General features: G+C 42.8%; 1 protein-coding gene across 4 annotated transcripts in view; it reads left to right on the plus strand.

Annotated features, from left to right (window-relative positions):
* CACNA2D3 (calcium voltage-gated channel auxiliary subunit alpha2delta 3) overlaps nucleotides 1-25,375 on the plus strand; it is a 497,583-nt gene that overhangs the window by 408,394 nt on the left and 63,814 nt on the right. The window lies entirely within an intron of this gene.

The raw sequence follows: 25,375 nt of genomic DNA on the forward strand, positions 1-25,375 counted from the left end.
AGAGGGTGATCGTTGAGGCTCCCATTTTGGCCAGTAGAGCCCGCAATCTAGAGCCCCTAGGTTAGGTAAGTTCAGTGGTGGGGTGGCAATGGGTAGGGCTGAGCAAGCCGGAGCTGCTTGTTGCTGCCGCCATTGCTGGGCCCAGTGGCAGCCTGGGCCTGACTTTGCAAGGTGCAGGGTGCAATCCACCCCAGCGCCTAGTCGATCAGGGCCTTCAGATGTTGCTGAGTGGAGCAGGGCCCATTGGCAGTGTCGGCGCAACTCTGCAAGGTGCAGGACGAAATCTACCCCAGTGCCTAGCCAAGCGGGATCGTCTGGTGCTGCTGACTTGCATCTAGTAAATAACTAAGTGTCTACTCAGAAGAAAGCCACACTGAGTTCAGTGGGCCTTACTCCCAGGTAAGGGTGTGTGGGGCTATAGTGTCTTATCTAGGCAACCAGGGCTGCTCCAGATAACAATATCTTTTTGCACCAGGTTAAGTGAGGAACAACGGCTTTTTAAAATTCTCCCATATATATAAAACTCCCTGTGCAGCTTTTGGGCTGTATCTGTAGGTTTCTCCCTCTGTGTCAAATAACTGGGGTCAAATAAGTGTGGTTTACTTTTTATAACACATGGAAGATGGATCTCCCTCGGGAGGCTCTGGACTCTCTTTCCTTGGAGGTTTATAATCAGACGTTGGATGGCCATCTGTCATGGATGTTTTAGCAGAGTTTCCTACATTGCAGGGGGGTTGTACTAGAACGATGACTCTTGGGGTCCCTTCCAGCTCCATGATTCTGTTTTTGTGCTTCAACAATATTTCATTCTGTTCCTATCATTTTATGCCATTGTATTTTGTATAAATTACAATAATTATAAATAAAACATGTTCTGTTTACAAACAAAACATTTAAATAGCTTTTCTAATGGTAGGATGGGGGAGCATGGGCATAGTCATGATTTTTGTTAGGGGGGCAGAACCTCAAATATGTATTGATTTGATTTGATTTGTATTGATTTTACTTATGGGTGGTAGCTGTCTGCCCCCCTTGGCTACGCCCATGGGGGGCACCGGAAGGAGAGAAGATCAGAAGAGGGCCACAGTAAAAAAAAAAAAGTTGGGAAACTGCTTTACTCTACTGAAATGGACTGAGTGGTCTGAGCAGGGAATCTTATCAAACACACCCTTTGCAGGTCTCCCATTTATTCTGTTGTCTGTGGAATGGAGCAGCAATAAAACTGCTACCACATTTGCAAAGCTAAGCAGGGTCTGGTATGGTTTCAAGTTGGATGGGGGACTGCGTGTTGAGATTCTTGCACTGCAGGGGGTTGGACTAGATGACCCTCTGGGTCGCTTCCAACTCTACAATTCTATGAATCTATAACTGTTCTAGTCTGGATTATCGCAAAACACAATTAGAAACTTTTGGTAGCTAATTAAGATATAGTTTATATTTTAGTATTTCAGAGCTGATAGAAAAGCTAGTCAGCAGTGCTGCATGCACTTCCATCAGTAAAATTTCCTGGCACCTTTTCTGTTGTCCCTCCTCTTTTCTCTGAGGTGCTGCATCTGGTACCAGATCTGATGACGCTAAGGGAAAGTGGGCCAAGCTGAACATGGGCTGGGACATTGCATTTACTCAATATGATTTCTCATCCAAATGTTTGTTCTGCTATTGTAGCATCTGCTAGAGTTTAGCTCATAATGCTCTTGATGAGTGATATGTTGCGGACACTGAAGGGCAAATGACTCTACTGGAATCCTGTGAATGTAGATTGTGCAGCACTCAAGCTGGGCTTCAAACCCCCTGTTTCCTAAAATGGGTATGCACTTCAAGGTCAATACATGGCTGGCATTGTACTGTGTGGATTCCTACTGTCCTATTGGAACCTTACTTGTCTTCTTCAGATGCAGGTATATAATAGGGAAGTGTTAACTGGGGCATGCCTTATTGTCACAGGGTGTGGTCTGAAGGGACATGGGGCCACCACTTTTGAACTTCAGTAGGCTTGAGTCTAGGTAGTCCTTGGATAGACAGTGACATGTATGTGTCTTGAGCCAGTGTGGTGTAGTGATTAAGAGCAGTGGACTCGTAATCTGGTGAACTGGATTCACTTCCCCACTCCTCCACATGCAGCTTCTGGGTGACCTTGGGCTAGTCACACATCTCTGAAGTCTCTCAGCCTCACTCACCTCACAGAGTGTTTGTTGTGAAGGAGGAAGGGAAAGGATATTGTTAGCAGCTTTGAGACTCCTTAGGGTAATGATAAAGCTGGATATCAAATCCAAACTCCTCCTCTTCTTCTTGACTCCTGCGCAAAGTACACAGACAGAGGCTCTTACTTGGAAGTAATCGAGCAAGCAATGGTACATGCTTGACAACAGACAGAATTCTCAGGAGTTATGGTTCAGGAGTTCAAGGGCAGGGCAAAAAGTTCAGAACGGGGCACAAGTGATGGGTGTTTCCACACCTCTCCTGTCAAGGTTTTAAAGATGAGTGGCATGCACCCTTGCGAGACTACCTCACCTTGTGGGATTGCATGTGCACAATCCATCAGGGCAGCTCTGCTGCCATCTGTGAAGGCAGTGCCTGGTTCTAGGCCAAAAGGGTACCCTCTCCTGCTCAGGCTCCTGTTCAGTTACTGCTGCTGCCTATTCAGCTCACCTCCTTGGCTGATCAGAGCACTCCCCAGCCTCCACTGAGATGTCCCTCTCTGCAGAAAGTTTGGAGGGGAGAGCTGGCATCTCTGCTTCCCCTTCTAAAGCAATTGAAGTTGGGATAGAAATAGAGGAACCCCCCTCCTCCAACCCAGGTTCTTCCAGTTCAGCTAAGCTCCCCCTCTGTTTCTTTCTGCTTCTCCATCAGGGTCTGCCAACCCAAACTCAATCCCACAGTGCTGTGGGGCTCATGACATCAGGCCACCTTAGTCCCATGATCGAAAAAAGTCAGATGTAAACGCAAGACCATGAATAGATGAGTCTATTTGAATATTCTTTGTGGATTAGGATGATGCTTCCACACTCAAGCTGGTATACCACAAATGAATTATCTCAGCAGCCAACAAAAACAGAAAAGCTAGTAGAACCAAGTAACTCTAGCCAGCTGAACCACAGGCCAAATGAGGGGTAAGTGTTATGCACACCCCTGGAAGGCCAATAAAGAAGTGAGATTGCAGATCTCAGGAGGGGGTTTATTCCAAAACCTACAACTTCAATACAAGATGTCTCATACAAGATGACATCTTGTATTGAAGTTGTAGGCTGAATGGATCTCTAGAAGGCTGGCACATAATGAAGTAGACAATAATAGCCATTACCTGCATTTGCTTTGACCTGTTTTTGACGGAAGTGTGATTAATGTGATCTGAAGTGTGAGCTGGTGAAGGCGTTACGCTGTCACTCAACAAAACTCTTCAATCCACATTTTCTGCATTTAACCTAGACGTGAATGTTGGGTCAAAATATTTTGCTGCTAGTATCTGTGGCAACCTGAAAGATCTGATGTGCTGTTTCATTGTATTAATTTCTACAAATAAAATTCCCTCCACTCTTGACATAGCCCATCTCTTCTCATTATGATGACTGTCACCAGGCTCCACCCATGAGTCTTGAACGGGATGTATGATACAGAACAGTAATATAGATATTATTGCTTCCTGCTGTGGCTTTTATGGTTTTTCTCGGCTCAGAATTCTCTATACGCTTAGTAAACTTTTCCTTTGGCTTGCATATCTATTTGATGACAAATTGTTTTTATAACCATTGTCTTGAAGACGAGTCTTCCAAGCCAGGTGTTTTTCCCAAGATCTTGCAGCTCTCTGTGCTACAGAATGGAAGCTTTAAAGAACGCCTCTCAACTGCCTCTCTTAGTTTGGGTAATCCTTTGCAACTACAATTGTGTTATTTTTAGCACTAACAAATTGAAAAGATGTTCACAGAGCAGGGTCAGTGAAAAGTTACAGCACTGTGTGAGGTTCCTTTCCAACAATAATACAGGCCTTGTTTGATGCACTCTTGAGTTGTGGTAGAAGAAATTATTACCCTTTGGTTGTTGTTGTTGTTTTTTCCTTTTTAGTCAAACCTTCCTACTTGGTCCATCGTCTGGCAACATATGATTAGAGCTGTCAAGTTACCTTTTATTCCTATGTGGCTATTTCTGTCTTCCTGTTGAGGGTATTGGCAATAAAAATGGGTACACAGATGTTCCTGTGCTCTTTAATTTTCTTTTTTTTCCCCTCCCTCCCCCACCCTACCTATCCTTTGTGATAAAACTCTAATGTAAACTTGTGAGCACAAAAAAGAATAATCTTGAAAACTACTCTTAAAGCTGGTCACTTAAAAAATAGCAAGCTTCCTTTTGGTATTCTAATTAGTCTGGCAACTGTTATTAAACTAGGCGTGTACAGAATTGTCCCTTATATGTTGTTGAGAGTTTTCTGTTGGTCCAACCTTGGGTGTCAGATATCCAGAGGAGTGCTGTCTCCGATATCTTCAACATTTCCAAACAAGTTCAGTGCAGGTGTGCATTCCCCCCCCCCAACCAGCTGCCAGTTCTTTAAAGTTAGGAGTTAATTCCATATTAAGTAGTCCCAATTCAAGGGCCACAAAGAGCAGCAGTGGAACTGAGCGGTTCCTTAATAGTAGAAAAGTAATTGACAATATATATGAAACCCCTTGCCAATTTTACGTCTATGGGGAATAATTCTGAATTGAGCCTGTCAGTTTCAGCGTCATTCTTTGCAGCCTTTGTGGGTTGAATAGAATGTCATGAATTCAGAGAAGTTGTGTGGAGAGGCTGCAGAGAGCAGCTGAAACTGACAAGTACTAGCCTTGTATCTGCAGCAAGTAGGGAGAAGCCACTTCACAGCGCAGGTAAAATTGGCAATAGGCTTAAAACTCTGTTTCAGTTTTACCTCTCTATTGAAGGCACCCCATTGATTAGCTACAGAGATGGAGCATATCATCTCTGTGGCTGCTCTTTGCAACCTTTTACACAAATTTTGATGTTTGTACAACTGTTTGAAAATCCAGTCACCAGTAAAACATTTCACGACAATAATACTTAAAATAGGATCAGATTGGCAGTCGTCACAATGCTTTAAACAAAGATATCATATGTTGCTGATAAGTTGCTCCAGAGAGCAGTTATGAAGCAGCATTTTGCAATAGCTGCTGCTTCTAGACCAAATTCAAGGGTGACCCCCCACAAAAAGCAAATTACAGTAAGCACAGTGTTTGTTTTTTCTTTAAAAAATGTTTAGGGGTACTCTCTTTTTTTAATTTTATTTTGATATTGCATATACATACACACATCAAATATACAAAAAAATAGAAAAAGGAACGAGCATACAAACAAAGAAAAATGAAAAAGAAATGAGACTCAGAAAACACAGTGACAGGAAATGAGGCCGCCATTGGGGGTAGCAACAGAACTGATGATTCACCATGCTAGAGAAGAAACTAAAAAGTTTTTAAAAATTAGTTTCTTCTCCCGTTAGATTCACAAAATATTTAGGGGTCTGCGTCCCCCCCAGAAAAAAAAGCACTAAGCATATCAAGAAGTAACAGGTGCATAGACCATAATGGTTGTCCCTTGGATGTAGAGAAACCCGGCAGACCTGATCTTAGCGCACTATCAGGCTAGTGTGTTAGTATATGTTCCTTCCAATATCTAGGTCCTAAGTTGTGTAGGACATTATAAGTGATTACTTATTTGGCTTAGTAGCACCTTGGCAGCCAGTGCGTCCCTTTGAGGACTGTTGTAATACGATATTCAAGATTCAAACTGATCAGCAACCACAAGCTGCTGCCTTTGCACTGTTTGATTTATTTGTTTTGTAAAATACTTATATACCACAAATTCATAAATAGTATCAGAACGGTTTACAACAATTATATATACAATAAAAACCACACACAATTCCCCCCTTAAATCACAGCTCACTGACTATTACAGAAATAGATTCTGCCCCCTTAAGCCTAACCGCATAAAAAGGTTTCAGCAAATGTTCAAAAATTAATACAGAAGACACTATCTGAAGCTTCTGAAGTCAGAGAAAAGTGCATGCAGGTCCCGCTATCAGAACACTCATCATCTGAAATCTCAGCCAAACACAAAGTTATACCCAAACCTCACTACACCAGTGGTTGAATCACATATCTGAATAGCCAATGTTTGCTCCTTTCCTTACTTGTTTGGTGGGCGGCAAACATTTAAGGCAGAAACCATGGAGGGAGGGAAAGAGATTGGAGAAATCAGGGAACAGGAGAGATCAGACAAATCAATTTTTGTTTGGCTTTTGCTGATTGGCTGCAGTAAGGTAAAGGTAAAGGTACCCCTGCCCGTACGGGCCAGTCTTGCCAGACTCTGGGGTTGTGCGCCCATCTCACTCAAGAGGCCAGGGGCCAGCGCTGTCCGGAGACACTTCCGGGTCACGTGGCCAGCGTGACATCGCTGCTCTGGCCAGAGCCAGAGCCGCACACGGAAACGCCGTTTACCTTCCCGCTGGTAAGCGGTCCCTATTTATCTACTTGCACCCAGAGGTGCTTTCGAACTGCTAGGTTGGCAGGCGCTGGGACCGAGCAGCGGGAGCGCACCCCGCCGCAGGGATTCGAACCGCCGACCTTTCGATCGGCAAGTCCTAGGCGCTGAGGCTTTAACCCACAGCGCCACCTGCGTCCCCTGCAGTAGTTTCAGGCAAAAAGCAAAGAAGGAAAGGATGGATTAGAAGTGTTCCTATAGGAATTAGATTCAGGTAGGTAGCCATGTTGGTTTGACACAGTCGAAATATATATGTTTTTTAAATAAATAAATAATTAAAATTGTGCTACTGGACATTTTTTAAAATTTTCCTATAGGAAATGATGGAAATCATCAGCTCGTTATGTGAACACTTGCCTAACAAATGCTTTCCTGGAGATGCATTGTGTTTAGAAAGTAGGAGCTAAGAGTAAACCTTGATAACACCAGGAGTTTCTTTTCGCCTACTCCCCCGTTGTAGCACCCTGCTTGTGGTTAACGCTTAGCTGGAATGAAATATTCAACGCAGCAATAGAGAAATTAAAATAATAATTTATTTGTCAGACAAATAAATGAGAGGCACAGTGGTATGGTTACCAAGCTCTGGCCTGGCCTCCTGCCATTCTGGCCAGCACTTATATTTCCTTAATCCAGCCCCCTTGTTCCTCCTGTGGCTGCCTCTGTCCAATCAGCCTGGTTGAAATTCCTATTGGCTGTTTGCTAGAACCAATCACAAAAGATACACCCATTTCCTTCTGTCCTTTTATGGAACACAAAGAGCTATATATAAATGACAAATAAGTAGTAATATATCTTACATGTGTCTCAACAAGGAATCTTAATTACCAGCTCACCTCTTGCCCTCCTTGCCCTATTGCCTTCCAAAACAGATGGTTAATCTTGAATTTTTATCTTCAACAGATGTCAAGGATCTTGAGTTCACATCAACATTGAAAGATCTCCTTCATTTGAAGGTTTCTAAACAAAAAGCCTGACAACTATATATCAGGAGTGCTCTATGGCGTCTCCTGTCTGGCAGGGGGCTAGGCTGGTGGCTGACTTAATTTCAGGATAGTTAAAACTCTTACAACTATATGAAATAAGAATCTAGCATTTCTTAAATCCTTTGCATAATTACATTTAAGCCAATATATTTAATACATTATCATAGGTAGCCTTTTAAAAGGAATAAGGCCTTTGTAAAGTAAAAAAGGAACTCAGTAAAAAAAAACAGCTTCAAAAGAAGCCTCTTCAGTTTACACCCCTCCTTTCACCCCTCCTTTCCAGCCAGCTGCTTTCCCATTAGCTCTTCCCAACATTTATTGCCCTTTAACTCTCTCAGTTTAAAAAAAGAAACAGCTTTAAAAGATTTCCTTAAAATGCTCTCTTTTTCTGCCAGCTAGATGCCTCTCCATTGCTCTTGGCCTTTTTAACCTTAGGAAGAAGATATGGCTCATTTTACTGGGAGGCACATGGTATCATTTTATTATTTACTCATTCCTAATTATGTTTATCTCTGCTTTTTTATCTTCTGTAACATTTGGGATCAGTGTCCTCGCTCTCAGCCTGTAATTTCCTTTTTTTACGACTTTGAGAATTGTTTTCTGCTATAAATCAGGGGGCCCCTTGTCTAGGAGGAAAAAACATTGCCAAGGCCTTTTAGGCAGCTGGTCTTTTGCCTGGCATGAAACATTTGAAAATCTTTAAGATACAGGCCCTGATTGAAATATATAAGCTTTGATAAAAAATGCAGGCTTATGATTAGATGCCTCATTCCCCCCTTTCAACCTCAAGGACCTTCATCCCAAGTGTCCTTGATAGCTTGACCTTCATCATATTCCTGAGGTAAAGCTCTGTATAGGGCCATGATATGAGGTAAAGTTTCATTTGAAATCATCTTGCTAATTGTACTTCTAAAACACGAAATGATACATGGCATCATACATAAAACCATTACTACTACTGTCAAGAAAAACAAGCAAGACAATAGTATCCCTTTGAGTCCTGCGACATTAGGTAACCAATTGGTGAGCCATCCCATATCCCATCCTTCCCATGTTTGTACTGGGACATGTGCTATATTCTCCATCTTTGTGGCCAACACACGGATTGCCTCACCATTATCAGAAATGTTAAAGCAACAGGCATTCCCTGTCAAGTTCAAGACTCCACATAGGCCTCCCTGCCTGGCAAGTACATAATCCATTCCCATTTTCAGCTGCAAAATGGCGGCTCTACTTTCATCCAACTGTTGTGCAATAAGTCTCAAACTCTGGGCCGTTGCATTGGTTACAAGTTCCACTACTGCTTGCAATCGAATTATTCTGTTTAGATTATAAATAGGATCCCGTGCCCCTTGTATGAGCTCACCAGGATTCCAGGAGGCAGGATCATAATAGACTATGATGCGCTCTGGTGGCCAATCATCAGTATCGCTCCAACTTTGGGTACTTCCTCCTGCTATATGAGAAATATCAGCGTTTCTTCGTGTACGCTTGGCCGAACTAGTGGGCATAATCCACATTGGTGGTAATACCCATCCCAAGAAACAAGTCCCACTCCATTTGGAAGGGAGTTTCTTGTATGCCCATTCTCCACATATCCACCACAACCATCGGGTCTGAGGTTTTTGGTACGTGGAGTGCAGAAGGCGAAATATCAAAAGGGGTAGAGAGTTCACAGTGCAGTATGTTAGATTGCCTTTTTCTGTCACAGTTATGTTCCATACCACTTTCCATGCATGAATAAAAGGAGGTGCACAGGGCAAGGTATTCCGAGTTCGATAGGTAGTACCGTTTGCCCAGGTTTGACTATTCTTAATATAATCCCAAGTATAGTGGCAATGAGAAGAGCCTATCATGGTAGGATCAGCTGCATCTGATGATTTATGCACACAGATTTCCCCTTGTACAGGTATAACTCGTATTGGTTTAGTTGAGTTCCATCCGGGGAAATTCTGTACTTCTGTTTGGTGTGGCATTTCGCTTACCATACCAATGGCACTTAATGGTATTGGTAATAAGGGCATACCTCCCTCTGAATCATCTGGCCCAAGAGAGCAAACAAGGCAATTAGTCCTATTTGCAACATTGGCTACCATCTCAGCTAAGCCTACCCACATATTGTGGTCATGCCGGAATCCATATTTAGCAAATTTGGTCAGATTCAAGGACCCTTCCCCTTCCCAAGGGATCAGGATTAATAATAAAATCATGTTGATGTCTAGCATATGCATTCCTTCCACAAAAGATTACCTTATTGTGATAGCAAATAAATATTAGCCCCAATATAATTCCCCCAGTGACAGAAATGGGGAACCACCAAGACCAAAACATATATCCCGAGGATCCCCAATGAGTAATATCCCTTATAATTGTTCCACAAGGGGGCAGTCAATCAATTGTATAAGAGAATCTTCCCGTTCACAGTCGCTGGTTCAGACGCTCCTCAAGCTTCAGGCGTGCGCAGGTCAGCCAGCTTCCAGGTTGTGGCTGCAGCAGGCCGGTCGTCTAAATGTTGCCCGTGACCTAGCCCGTTCCCGGTAGGGCTAGATACAGGGGTTTTTGGAGAGAGTCAGTTTTAAAGGATTAGAGGGGTCACCTTTGCACGTCCAACTGCCTTCGGACTTCTTCAAACGAGAGTGATGAATCCAGGGGGTCACCTCAGCTACCTTCACCGCTGTTGGAGTAGAGAGCAAGACGGTGTAAGGTCCACGCTACTTAGGTGCAAGTGGATCGCGTTTCCACTCTTTCACCCATACGCTATCGCCAGCCTGGAACTGATGAATCGGCTCGGCAATGCTGCACGGTGTGCGCTCGAGGGCCCACCTGTTAAGAGAAACAAAAACACGGCAGAGAGATTGCACTTGTCCCTGTGTCACATGATCTCCTATTTGTTTAAGGTCAGCTGGAATATCCTGAACAAAGGAGGGCGGCCTCCCATACAGGAGCTCAAAAGGTGACAACTTAAGTCTTTTTGTGGGTGCACACCGAACACGAAACAGTGTTATGGGTAACACATCTACCCATCCCAATCCCGTTTCCTGGGTTAATTTTGCCAATTGGGTTTTCAGAGTCCGATTCATTCTTTCAGTTTTCCCTGAACTCTGAGGCCTATATGCTGCATGCAGTCTCCATTTTACTTGTAGGACTCGACATACATCTTGTACTACTTGATCAATGAACGCTGGCCCATTATCACTTCCAATGCATCTAGGTAATCCAAACCTTGGGATCAATTCAGTGAGGAGTCTCTTAGTTACCTCTCGTGCCTTTTCAGTTCGGGTGGGAAAAGCTTCAACCCATCCGGTAAGAGTATCTACAAACACAAGGAGATACTTGAATCCCTTAGAAGGGACCAGCTCTGTGAAGTCCACAATTAGGCTTTCCATGGGGACGTATCCCACATGCTGAATTCCAGGAGGTTGTACCGGTCCCTGCCTGGGATTGTTTTTAGCACAAAGAACACATTTCTGTGAAATGCAAGTTGCTAATTGTGATAGATTAACAATATACAACTTCCGACTGAGACTCTCTCTGGTTGCAGTACCGCCAAGGTGAGTAGATTCATGATAATTTCTTACAATTGTGCCTGCTAGATGATGAGGTACATAAATCCTATTGTCCGGCAGGATCATCCAACCGTCCTTCACAACCGCTCCTTCCTGTTCAGCCCACTTCCTCTCTTCTGGGGTATAGTGAGGTTTAACTTCTTCTGGAACTATCTCTGGTATGAGGGCTGCTATAAATCCTCCCACAGGCTTTAGGGCTGCCTCTCGGGCTGCTTTGTCAGCAGCATGATTTCCTCTGGTTATTGGATCCCTTCCTCGTCCATGACCTTTGCAGTGCATTACAGCAATCTGTTCTGGAGCCCATACTGCTTCTAACAGGATTTCTACTTCAGGTCCATATTTCAAGGCCTTCCCGTGGGCTCCGATTAGACCTCTTTCTTTCCATAGAGCTCCATGTGCATGCAGGGTTAAGAAGGCATATTTAGAATCAGTATAGATGTTTGCCTTACATCCAGCTGCCAATTGCAGAGCTCTAGTTAAACCTATAAGTTCAGCTTTTTGTGCTGAGGTGCCAGCAGGCAAAGCTTCAGCTTCCACAACTTCCTCATTGGTGACCACAGCATATCCTGCTCGTCTGGCACCTTCATGCAGGTAACTGCTACCATCAGTATAATATACAACATCTGGATTTTTCAATGGCTCATCTTTCAGATCAGGTCTACTGGAATAAACTTCATCCATTATTTGGAGACAATCATGTGATTCTTCATCATCTACCTCTGGTAGGGGCAGCAAAGTCGCTGGATTGAGCATATTCACTACTCGTAGATGAATCCTGGGATTTTCACACAATAGGCCTTGGTATCTAGCCATCCTTGGGTTCGTTAGCCAATAACTACCCTTATATTCCATGAGTGTCAGAACAGCATGAGGTACATTCACATACATCGTCTGGCCAAAGGTAAATTTATCAGCTTCTTTGACAAGGCTTGCAGTGGCCGCTACTGCCCTTAGGCATGGAGGCCATCCTTTTGCTACTGAGTCCAATTGTTTAGACAAATAAGCTACTGGACGGTTCCAACTTCCTAATCTCTGGGTCAGGACTGCCGCTGCAATCCCATTCTGTTCATGTACATACAGCTGAAAGGGTTTTTCCGAATTAGGCAATCCAAGGGCTGGTGCCTCCATAAGTCGTTGTTTGATAACTAAAAAGGCTTGTTTCTGCTCAGGTCCCCATACGAAGGGGTCCTTTTCTGCACCTCGAGTGCTTTCATGTAAGGGCTTGGCCAGACTGCTGAAATCAGGTATCCATAGTCTACAAAACCCTGCTGTTCCCAGGAATCCTCTAAGTTGTTTTCTTGTGGTAGGTTCCTTGATAAGGCAAATAGCTTCTTTCCTCTCTGGTCTCAATGCTCGTTGTTGGTGTGAGATGTCAAAGCCCAAATATTTGACCTTTTCTAAACATAACTGTGCCTTTTTCTGGGAAACTCGGTAGCCAGCTTCCCAGAGCAAGTGGAGCAGTTCCTCTGTCCCTTCTTTACAGGTATCAAAATCCTTTGCCGCTAGTATAAGATCATCCACATATTGCAGAACCACCTTTTCTCCCGGTATTGAGGGGTAACTTGTTAGATCCCTCGCCAAGGCAGTGCCAAATAAAGTTGGGGAATTTTTGAATCCCTGGGGCAATCTTGTCCAGGTTAGCTGGCCTTTTGTTCCTGTCAAAGGGTCTTCCCACTGGAAGGCAAATATAGGCTGGCTCTGTGGTGCCAGCCGGCAACAGAAGAATGCATCTTTCAAGTCCAATACAGTAAAAAATGTTGCTTCTGGTGGGATCAAACTCAGCAAGGTATATGGGTTTGGTACATTTGGGTGCAAGGTCTCGATAGCCTGGTTTACGAGCCTCAAGTCCTGCACTGGCCTGTATTCATCTGTCCCAGGTTTTCGAACAGGCAAAAGGGGTGTGTTCCATTCTGATTGGCAGGGCTTAAGCAGACCATATTTTAATAGGCGGTCCAAATGTTTCTGGATGCCCTCTGCTGCTCGCCGGGGTAAGGGATATTGCTTTACAGATACGGGGGTAGCCATAGGTTTTAGGGTTACTACAATTGGAGCTATATTCTTAGCCATTCCTGGTGGGCTATTTTCGGCCCATACTCCTGGTGGCACCTGTAGAGTTCGGAGGAGCTTGTTTAATTCTGTATCCAATGTGGGTTGGACTTGCAAGGCTGACATTAGGCGCCATGATTGTTCCTTAGGTACTGAGAGGGTAATTATTCCTGCTGCTTTTGATGGCAGTTTCATTTCTGGACCTCGAGGAGTGAAGGTGATTTGGGCCTGCAATTTGGACAGCATATCTCTGCCTAAGAGAGGTATTGGACACTCAGGTATATACAAAAACTGATGGGTTAAACGATGTCCCCCAATCTGGCATTCCAAAGGTTGGAGGAAAGACCTCTTAGCTGACTGTCCAGTGGCACTTTTAATGATTACACTTTTGGATGCCTTTTTCTGCAATAGTTCTGGGAGTACTGAGTATTCAGCCCCAGTATCTATCATAAAGTCTATTAAATGGCTCCCTAATTGAATCGTGACCGTGGGCTCCTGGAAGCCTAACTTTATGGAGTCCGGTCGTTCCTAGTCTTGGGTAAAATCCTCTTCTGCCAGTCCAATGAAATTGTCTCTACTCCGTCCTTGTCCAGGTCTCTGATATCTTCCATCTCGAATCATTCCCCGTCCCTGGTTTCTTGGGCCGGAGCCTGGGCCTGGGCCTGGGCCTGGGCGTACTTCTTCCAACCTCAAGGGTTCAGGACACTCCCGCTTCCAGTGACCCTCCTTCTTGCAATTCGCACATTGATTCCTTCCCAGTGGTGGATTCTTTCCTCGCCCTCTCCCTCCATTTAAGGGGCGGTGGTCTTGCTTCACTGCTGTGGCTAGCATTACCATCTTTTCCTTCTGCCACTTCTTCTTCTCTTGTTTCTCAGCCTCATCCCTATTCCGATAAACTCGGCGTGCAATGGCCATAATTTGGCTCATCAGCATCCCTTCCCATCCTTCTGATTTCTGAATTTTCTTACGAATGTCAGAAGCGCACTGGGCCACAAATGTAGCAGTAATCATTCTGCTGTTTTCAGGGGCTTCAGGGTCAAAAGGAGTCCATATACGATAGGCTTCCTGCAGCCTATCTAAAAAGTCTCCCGGACTCTCATTTGGTTTCTGTTCTACTTCTGAGACTTTAGACATATTAGTGGGCTTCTGGCATGCCCTGCGGATACCTTGCACAAGTGTCTGGCGGTAGGTGGTAAGTCTGGCTAGGTGAATTGCATTGTTTGGATCCCAATTAGGATCTTCCAAGGGAAAGTTGTCCTGAAGATGACGATCAATATTAAAAATATTTCCCACTCTGGCTTGCTCACGCAAATATATCTGTGCCTTTTCAATTATGTCTCTCCTTTCCTCAGTGGTGAAAAGAGTATTTAGGAGCTGGCGACAATCTGTCCAAGTAGGGCTATGAGTATTTACTATTGAAGTCACCAAGTCCATCATAGCCTGAGGTTTTTCTGCAAAAGATGGGGTGTGTGTTTTCCAATTCATCAGATCCGTAGTCGTGAATGGAATATATTGCAGGGTCGAAGTTCGAGGTGGCCGTGGTCCGGGTTGCCCGTTAACCAGCACAGGCTCCTCAAGTGCATCAAATACTCTTCTAAGAGGGGCTACTACATGACCTTTCTCTTCACTTTGCTCTAGGGGCCTCAAATCATAGGGGATGGTATCTGTCCCAAGGCGTTCTTTTAGCAGCTTTATACGCCTGGCTGTATTGCTTGCTGACCGATCAAGGTCTCCCTGTAACTTCTGTAATATTTCTCTGGGACTTGGATGTACAGGGGTTTGGGGTGGGCAATCAGTTGTTCCACTAAAGGAGACTGTAGATGGAGGTCTATTAGGAGTCACAGGTGGAATAACCACTTCTGCTTGGGCTTTATTATAGGACTCCAATGCCTCCTGAAGATATTTATCATAATCTATCAAGGAATCAAGCTCTGTGACTCCACCCCCATTATTCATTCCAGTTTCTTGCCTTGGGGTTACAACTGGTGGAGTGTTTGGATTAGGCTCCCTTCGATGTGGAGCATAGGGTGGAGGTGGAAGCACCTCTTCCTCTGGTCCCTCAAAAATGGGTTTGAGTTTATTTGGCAAGATTCCTTTCCTAGCTTCGGCTTTTACAGCCAATAATTTGCATCGTTTGACTTTGCATTCCCTTATCCATGGAGGATTTTTATTTAATGTGCTCAGCCAGGAATCTATATATGAAAATTGTTCTGGGCACCCTCCAGTTTCTTTGGCGATATTAGACCAAAGTTTACTTACTAAATTTATATCAAAGGTTCCCTGAGATGGCCATTCAGTATTTTGTTTTGGCCATTCTAATTCACATAACGTTCTCAAGCGCTCTGGCGTCATTTTGACTCCATATGCACCTGAGAAGGCTTTCTTAAAATTATTTAACATACATTCAAGAGGTGTATTTTCCCCCTTTGAACCCCCAACTCCCATTGTATGGCCCTGTGAAGTATCCACTCAGTCACTCACACACGCGCTTTGTGAGGTTCCTTGCCCAGTGAAGTCGCCTTACTGGGAACCGAAGTACTACCCACTCCACACTCAGGTCAGCTACAGATTGCTCTGTACTTTCTCACACATACAATGCGCTAGATACTTCACCACACTCTACCTCCCAATTTTCCCTTTTCCTCCACCAGACCAACATCTGATGTACCCAACCACCTAGCGTACTCAGTTCCCCCTTACTGAGACGCAGAAGTTTGATCAAGACTTGTCTTCCTCCCAATTAATTGGAGGGCCTCAAATCCCTTTGTGCACTTACCCTTGGCTGGTTCCCTGTTTCCCCCCGGTCCGTCGCCGCCAGTGAGCAGGGTATCAGACAGATGAGTCTTCTGCGTTCCCCCTGGAAAAATTTACCAGTGCGCGCTGGGTAAGCAGTTTAGAGATCCTCTCTCTTGTACCCTGCCCAGTAGGGCGAAGGGGCTGCGTTCCAGCAGACCACTTATCCGAGTCACAGGGGCACCATAAAATGTAGCACCCTGCTTGTGGTTAACGCTTAGCTGGAATGAAATATTCAACGCAGCAATAGAGAAATTAAAATAATAATTTATTTGTCAGACAAATAAATGAGAGGCACAGTGGTATGGTTACCAAGCTCTGGCCTGGCCTCCTGCCATTCTGGCCAGCACTTATATTTCCTTAATCCAGCCCCCTTGTTCCTCCTGTGGCTGCCTCTGTCCAATCAGCCTGGTTGAAATTCCTATTGGCTGTTTGCTAGAACCAATCACAAAAGATACACCCATTTCCTTCTGTCCTTTTATGGAACACAAAGAGCTATATATAAATGACAAATAAGTAGTAATATATCTTACATGTGTCTCAACAAGGAATCTTAATTACCAGCTCACCTCTTGCCCTCCTTGCCCTATTGCCTTCCAAAACAGATGGTTAATCTTGAATTTTTATCTTCAACAGATGTCAAGGATCTTGAGTTCACATCAACATTGAAAGATCTCCTTCATTTGAAGGTTTCTAAACAAAAAGCCTGACAACTATATATCAGGAGTGCTCTATGGCGTCTCCTGTCTGGCAGGGGGCTAGGCTGGTGGCTGACTTAATTTCAGGATAGTTAAAACTCTTACAACTATATGAAATAAGAATCTAGCATTTCTTAAATCCTTTGCATAATTACATTTAAGCCAATATATTTAATACATTATCATAGGTAGCCTTTTAAAAGGAATAAGGCCTTTGTAAAGTAAAAAAGGAACTCAGTAAAAAAAAACAGCTTCAAAAGAAGCCTCTTCAGTTTACACCCCTCCTTTCACCCCCCCTTTCCAGCCAGCTGCTTTCCCATTAGCTCTTCCCAACATTTATTGCCCTTTAACTCTCTCAGTTTAAAAAAAGAAACAGCTTTAAAAGATTTCCTTAAAATGCTCTCTTTTTCTGCCAGCTAGATGCCTCTCCATTGCTCTTGGCCTTTTTAACCTTAGGAAGAAGATATGGCTCATTTTACTGGGAGGCACATGGTATCATTTTATTATTTACTCATTCCTAATTATGTTTATCTCTGCTTTTTTTATCTTCTGTAACATTTGGGATCAGTGTCCTCGCTCTCAGCCTGTAATTTCCTTTTTTACGACTTTGAGAATTGTTTTCTTCTATAAATCAGGGGGCCCCTTGTCTAGGAGGAAAAAACATTGCCAAGGCCTTTTAGGCAGCTGGTCTTTTGCCTGGCATGAAACATTTGAAAATCTTTAAGATACAGGCCCTGATTGAAATATATAAGCTTTGATAAAAAATGCAGGCTTATGATTAGATGCCTCACCGTGGCTTCCCTGGAGCCATTTTGGTGCAACATGACAAAGTGGGCCTACCAGAAAGTGGTGTGGCTAGAGCAGCTGACATTTCCCCCTTCTTCCTTTGTTTAGCTGGGCTGCTCTAGCCATGCCACTTTGTGGTAGAGGAGGTCTGCTTTGCTTTATCACAACATGGCAGGGTTAGAACAGCCAACACTTCTTTTCCTCCTTTCCTTGCTGCACAGGCTGCTCTAGCCGCACCACTTTGTGGTAAACCCGCTTTGGTGGGTCGTGCCAAAATGTCTCAGGGTGTGGGGGCAGGAAGCAGTGGTGGAGGAGGAGATAGGCAAAGCGGGGAGGGGGAGGGGTGCATACTGGCACCTCCTTTTTTTCAAATAAAGCACTGGATAACACTGTCCCCACCCACCCTGAAAAAGCCACTTAGTGACAAGATGTTTGGAGTAGTGCTTAATCTTTTCTGCACAATCATTTCTCCATACTAAACACACCCTTCCAAGCAATTCCCCTTGTTGATTCCAAAATGCACATTTGAATTTTGGGGGAAAGAAGTTTGGGGATGATTTGGAGCTATGAAATCAGTCCCCAAATGGGTTAAACACATTCCCAAACTGGTTCTTCAATCCCAACCGTCTGCTGCTTAAGTGGCTTTTCCCGACATAAAACAAGGACATCCGTAATATGTATTTGCATGTATTGTGTCATGAAACAAAGATCTCTAAAGCTGCTATTTTTCAGAGCTTTCTAAATGAACTTTGTATTAATGTTCCAAGATCCCTTATTCAAAGAGAATGTTGAACTATATGTCAGAGAGAGTTTAAAATACAGGGTTTCTGCTTCCTCCTTGTTAAGTGGCTTGGTGATTAGTGAGAGACATACCAACTGCTTCCAGTGGGTTAATAGGAGATCATATTATATTACTGCTGGACTCAGTCCAAAACTTTGAATAATTTTAGTCTTTGGGCTTCAATGGACTTGGATCGGGTTTCTTCGACTGCTACTGGTAGGTAAAATAATTTGGTTCTCCCCACCCCACCCCCCAATCCCTTTAAAAGTTAAGCCATTAGATCCTAGGAAGCAAATTGGGGGTTTGATGATGAGATCTTTCCAATATAATGCAAAGAAGTCTCATATATTCTATTCTATACTGGATGCAACAAAGTTTATCTACTGGCTCTGCTGCTACTTAGCTTGAGGTTATACTTCGAATTCCATTGGGAGAATCAGCTTGAATCCATTCACTTGTTTTTAAAAACCATGACTCATTAAGAGCAACTTGGTATGATAGTCCCAAAATTTGGGTCTCTTTGTGGCGCAAGGAGAGCCATAAGCATTTGAAGGTGGGATATAAATACATAGGGCATGCTTTTCGGTGATCTGGCCCAGATACAAGAATCTTTTCCTACACTAGCTAGGCTCCCCTACACACCAGCATTTTGGTTTGTGGGAAAGGGGGCCTTGTGAGTCTGGTACTACCCCAGGGAAATGAGAGACTGGGTTAGCTTACATTTAATTGCAAGTTAAATAAAGTAGTAGCCAGAGACTTTAAATCAAATTTCATGTGTCTGCCTATTTAGTGATGGCAGCAAAAACAGGTTTCAATTTTTCAATCAACTCTCCGCTTACATACAGAGTTGTGTGTGCTGTGCATCCTTTTGCAGATACAGAGAAAATGCCGGGCAGATAAGCATGATTAAAGTTAATTAGTGACTTCATATTGTTGCAGTAAATAGAAGCAGATGACACTTTACATAAAAGTAATAGAAACAAAAGGGATCAAGAAAAAGAAAGAATTAGAAAAGCATGTCTGAGATTAAGCGCAGGGTTTACATGTTGTTTTATTTAGATATTTTAGATCATTTCTTCTCAAAGGCTATACATTTTACTCAATTTCATTTTCACTTATGATGGATAGCCCACATTATCCATGGCTACATCAAAGAAGATTCCATTGTTGTCTTGGTCTTGGTGCTTTTCTTTTTTGCAAGTTGGTAGCTATGCGGTTGTTCTAAATTATGGCATTACATTTGTCAATCTCATACAATGATAATGAAATAATGTATACATTCTATCTTAGAGTGACTATGGAGTTGTTTTGAGAGGGTTGGGTGCTCAATCTTTTTAAAGCAAAGTATCAATCTAAAAAAAAGGAAAAAAGGATGCAAAACCTTTATAATAGGGGGGTTTTTTAGCCTGTTTTTTTTTAAAAAAAGCTTCAGATTCAAAATACTGGCTTCTGTGATTTGTTTTATTCTTGCATACACAAAAAGAATTTCACATACGTTGATCCGTAGTAGGCCTACATAAAAATATAAACAAGCACATGAGTGGGAAATGGGCATATAGTGGAGAGCATCAAGACATCTTTCCCTACAGATTTTTATTGAATAGACTATTTGAGATCTGCTTAGATGGATGTCGCAGTTTCCCCATGAGATGACATTCCTTTGAAATAAGAGCTTGAAAGATGTACCAAAGCCCAAACATTTCATTGTGTGTGTGTGTGTGTGTGTGTGCGCGCGCGCGCTAACACTGAACTAAACTCTCCAAGTCTGGCTTACTTACATTGCCAAATTGAGACCCTCTACATAGGAGGCAAGTATCAGCAAACTTGAGGAGACCCCAACATTTGCAGAAGTACAGAAAGGTTGGGTAAGAACCTGAGGGGCAAGGAGAAGCAAAGTAACCCATTGTGGTCTGAGCATTCCCATGGCCACAGAATGTTGACTGACAGTTGAAGGTGGGTAGGAAACCAGAGGGAGAGAGTCCCACTTGTTCAATGTCACACTCCCTATGCTCTCTATACCCTTTAATGGTGAATGCTACCTAGTGGTCCTCTTTAGTGATCAGTAGCTGTCGTAGCCACGTAGTGTATGTGAGTATAATAGCCAGGCAGAAACAGGAATATCCGTGTTACTGCTCTCTATGACATTTCCCAAATGGTCACAGAGGGGGCAAACACTTTCCATATGATGCTATCAAGCATGAACGACATGGGATACCTCTGCTTGCTGCTGCTGTTCTTCATTTGAATGGCAGGTATGTTTTACAAGGCAATATACAGCAGGCTGCTGTTCCTGTGTCTCCATTCCTCTTCCTCCAGCAATTTTTTTTTAAAAAACCTTCTGTTTCAACTGATGTAGCAGACAGCGCAGTGAGTTTTATATCTGCCACAACATCCTAGAGAGCTTTTGGCATATTTCTTAACTACAAGCAGATTTTTTTAGCCTGTGCCCACCATGTTTTAAAAATTCTTTTCCACCCACAGAAAACTTATAGATATGTATATAAATATATGAAGGCGGAGAGGAAAGCAAGGTATATGGGTGAACTTCTCATTCTTCACCACATGTACCACAATTGTGCTGTTGTCAGAAATAATAAATCCTTGGAACACTCAATTGAGGATGAATTATACTGATTTCGCTGTCGAACACTTCCAAAGCAGGCCACTATGGGGTTTGTTTTATAAAGAAAATCTATTGCAAAGCACACGTTTACGAAAACAGCAAGAATGCTGTGGAATCTGCTTTCGTTTAAGCCCAGGGACGGTGTATAGTGTTTCACCAGTGGAAATGCCTAGATATATTTTAGTAATTTGGCAGGTAAAATCATCAGGCACTCTCAGCCCCTTCTGCTATCAGGGAAGCTCAGTTGAATTCAGTCACATTTGGGAAAAGAATGAATGGGTGCTGCATCAAAAAGTATGTTCAAAAGGGAGAGTCAATGGACACGAACATAAAGGTTACTGTAATGTCCCTAATAAGTGCAGTTGTCTGTATTGCACACATGGTGACAGAGAAGTTGAGCAATTCTGGAACATGTTATTTCTAATAACTGAACCAAGGGATGCTAAGATGTGAGTAGTGAAAAATCTAGATATTTTAGGAAGAATGCTCTCCCTAGGGCAGAGGTTTTCAGCCTTTTTGAGTCCACAGCTCCAACTACATTCTTTCTGAGGCTTCCCTTTGGGGAAACATGCTCCAAGCCTCAAGACCATTATGTTACCCCTTGCCTGCAGAGTTGGCGGCCCCTCACCCCTTTTCAAACACCCTCCCTTGTGATGTGTTCCCTCAGCCTTCTCTTCCCTCTCCTTGGGAATCCTCCAGGCAGCAGCTGCCACCTCCACTGGTCTCTGAGCCGTCCCAAAGAGAGGTGTCTGCTCACGCCACCCCATTGAATAATTTACAGTGTTTACCATATGTTTCAAGTATCCCGATTTTCCAGGAACAGTGCTGGAATTATGAAAGCCGTCTGATTTGACCCTAGAGTGTCCCTATTCCCCCTGCCAGTACTGCTACCGCTTGTCCTGAGCAGTGGTAGCAGCTGTGAGGAAGCATCCTGTCGCCTCTCCAAGACATCTCTATGGTCTCCGCTGCTGGCCTCCTCCCTTGGGCAGCTTGCAGTGGCTGCTGGTGAGTGGGTGAGGAGGAGGAGACCCAGCCCTGTGTGATGTGCTGACTCTGAGGGGCAGGCAGAAGGCAGGGCCATCCTGGGTGGTAAGAAAGGGGAGCGGAGCACAAGGAGTCTTGGTGTTTGTTTGTTTGTTTGTTTGTTTGTTTGTTTGTTTTTTAAAAAAAATGCTTTGTGTGTCTACATCTAATCTTGCCCTTTCTAAAATTTGTTTATTGGTGTGTGTTTTTCTTTTTGTAAATGTGATGGGTTTCTCAGTGTAACTGATGAATCATAAAATGTAATCTACTGTATGTCAGTTCCTAGGCTTCTTTCATGCTCTAGCCCAGGCATAGGCAAACTCGCCCCTCCAGATGTTTTGAGACTACAATTCCCATCATCCCTGACCACTGGTTCTGTTAGCTAGGGATGATGGGAGTTATAGTCCCAAAACATCTGGAGGGCTGAGTTTGCCTATGCCTGCTGTAGCATCACACCAAAAGGGTGTAGGGAAAACATTGCTTCTCCACCATTATGGACTTAAGTTGTTTGTTTGCAATTTTGGCAAGTTACAAATAGTATGGTGTATTAGTTGTGACCTATTTCAGCCCGGCTAATGTGTTCCATATTTTCACTGCACATTATTATTATTATTATTATTATTATTATTATTATTATTAATATACCACCCTATGCCTGCAGGTCTCAGGGTCATTTACAGAATAAAATCAGAATATAAAACCACAGAATACATAATCAAAATAAAAACAACAACCCAATAACCCCCCAACACGTTTTAAAAGGGCATAGGGTGTAAATCATGTTGCAGTTTATAGATTTCATAAGATTAGAGGATCAGTGGATCAGTTCTGGGGATCATGTCTTCTGCTTCCCCATTTTACCATGTACCAATGAAATGATAAATTATTTTAAACCAAGAGGCTATCAGTATGTAGTGTGTGTGTGTGATTTTCATATATATACACATTACAATTATTTTGCCAAGTTTTACAATTTTCAGTTTCAACCCCCTTCTCCCTCTTTCTGCAGTTCCTTACATTTATTTTTGTCCTTCCCTGCATACTCCAAATTGTCTTAACTTATTCTTTTATTCATCTATTCTGATATATATCTCATATATATTTTTTAAACTGCAGGTTTTTACAATGATCCTGCCAGTATGTAGTTATTATAAGTGCACCATTGAAAATTGATTTCAATAGAATCTTACCAGGCACACCTACAATTATCTTTCTGAGAAGCTATATAAACACAACTGCTCTGTCCTTTAAAAAGAAAGATATGCACAACCCTGCCCTGCTTTGAGAGGCTACAGGATGAAGGTAGATTAGAAAAAGGGAAATCTCAGCATTGCAGTTTACATTAAAATCTTGCTGGGATTGAATTAATGACTTCTTGTTTCAACATGGCTTAGAACTAAAGATCAGGGTACTTCAGGATAGATGGCTCTTAGCCAACCCAGTAAGTACCTTATGTTTATATTGAACATTGAGTATCACTGAACAATTTAGTGTGGCGCTATCTTTTGCACAGATTAGAAACTGCTGCATTTTTAAAAACAAATATTAAATGAATGAATGACTAGCAGTAGATAATGACAACAAACGAGTAAGCTGCTTTAAAGGAATTTACTCTTAACAGCTAATCTCTATAAATGCCAGCATCCTTATTATAAAAATACATGCATTTTCATACAAACTATGTGGGATCTTTGTACGTAATTGCTGGTATATGTGTAATAAATGCACATTTGTTTCCCCAGTACCTCCAAAATCTGTGCTTTTGTCATGGGACAGCTGGCATTTGCCAGCACCGAACTGCCCATATTTTTAAACAGAACATGTAACATTAGTCCTTGAAGAAACTTTTTCTCAACATGTGTTGAGTAGTGCTTTTTATGAAGTTGTTGTTCTTGTTGTATGCTGCCCATACAAATATATCTAGCACTGATTTGTGGCTCTTTTTCAGACAGATCTGCACATTAACTTTTTTCACTTTAGAGCGTGGTGACTTTCTCAACAACCAAGTTTACTCGGACTATGCTTGTATCATAGTTCAGCTTTTAGAGTGGTAAATTACCTCAATTATTTTGGACTGAATTTCATAGGTACCATTTTTAGGAAGATAAGTGCATTGTCAGATTTTTTTTCTAGGAAACAGGACATACCTAAACTTGCTTTTTATATCATGTTGAAGTAGCTAACAATTTTGGTAGCCCAGCAAATAAGTCTCTGAATGAGTGAGTGAGTGATTCTAAAGCATCTTTATGCAGATAGGTGAAACTTTTAAAAATAAAATATTGATTTAGAACATATTAATATATCTACTGGTATGAATATATACAATATATCTTTTAGGGATATAGATGCATGAAAGGTTGTAGGTCCTGCTTCCCATCTTCCCTGTGTTCCTGTAATGCAACCTTCTCCATACTTGGGTGCCCAAAAGATAATGGACTAGAACTCCTATCATTCCCAGGTCACTGTTATTCATCATTTATTAGACCATTTTATTCCAGCAGGCTTTTGTAGTATGTGGCAAATACTGCATTTATGCTTGGTCTTGACAGCTAGTTTCACCTCCTTGGCTGATTGTTTTATTACATTATCATGTTTCATGAAATTGCCGTTTTGAATGTTGTAAGCCACCCTGGGTGATGCTTTTGCACCAGGAGGGCAAGATCTAGAGGCTTTAATGAATAAGTTTCCAGCTCATGTCTCCTCTTCCTTTGCCGAAAGGACAGGCATGCTGACAAAACCCAAGACACACCTCCTTGTGAACTCCGCTGTGCATATCGCCAAAATGAAATAAGAGGTGGGGGAAGTTTTCCCTCTGCTTCACAGTGGGTTGGATGGTTTGGAAAGGATTGGAAAGGAAATGAGCCAAACTGTGACAATTTCCTCTCTCCACCCCCACCCCCCGCTTTATATTAAGTCTAAACTGTTAAAATGTACTTAGAACTCTTCAGTTAATTCCCTGCAGTAATCCATTCAGCTTCCCTCAAAATGCCACATCATTCTAGGGGTATCCTAGCTGTGGTGGGGAGAATAGCAGGTTGTAGCCACTGGGGGGAGATTGCTGCTGATGAGCTACTTCTGACCACTATGGCAAGTCCCCCCACCCTACCCCACCTAACCAAGAATAGGGTGGCAGATTTCATTGGAGCCCTAGTATTTATATTATTGATGTACTATTAATTCTAGACATTGAAATCCAATCCAATTTGGGTGGAAGAGGGAGAGGAAGGGAGAGATTGGCCAAAAATTGCCTCTCCCGTCCCCTAGCCATTCTCCAACAGTAGCTTCTGCTGGATCAGAGCCTGTTCTGCAAATGGAAAGCGGACTCCTGGATTCAACCCTTTCTTATAGTTATTGTTGTATTTATTTCATATGTTTGTGTCCCACCTCGAGGCAATGTCAATGAGAGCTCTTAGGTGGCCTCCCATCCAAGCACTGATGAGAACTGGACGTGTTTGGATTGCATCCTGTGCTCTTAGAAAGTAACAACAGAGCATCCTTTAATGCAGTAAGAAATGGTCCAAACAAGTAGTTAGGTGTCAAAGGTGTAAAAA

This window comes from Podarcis gaigeae, assembly GCF_964106915.1.
Source record: "Podarcis gaigeae genome assembly, chromosome: 2".
In the NCBI taxonomy this organism is placed as follows: domain Eukaryota; kingdom Metazoa; phylum Chordata; class Lepidosauria; order Squamata; family Lacertidae; genus Podarcis; species Podarcis gaigeae.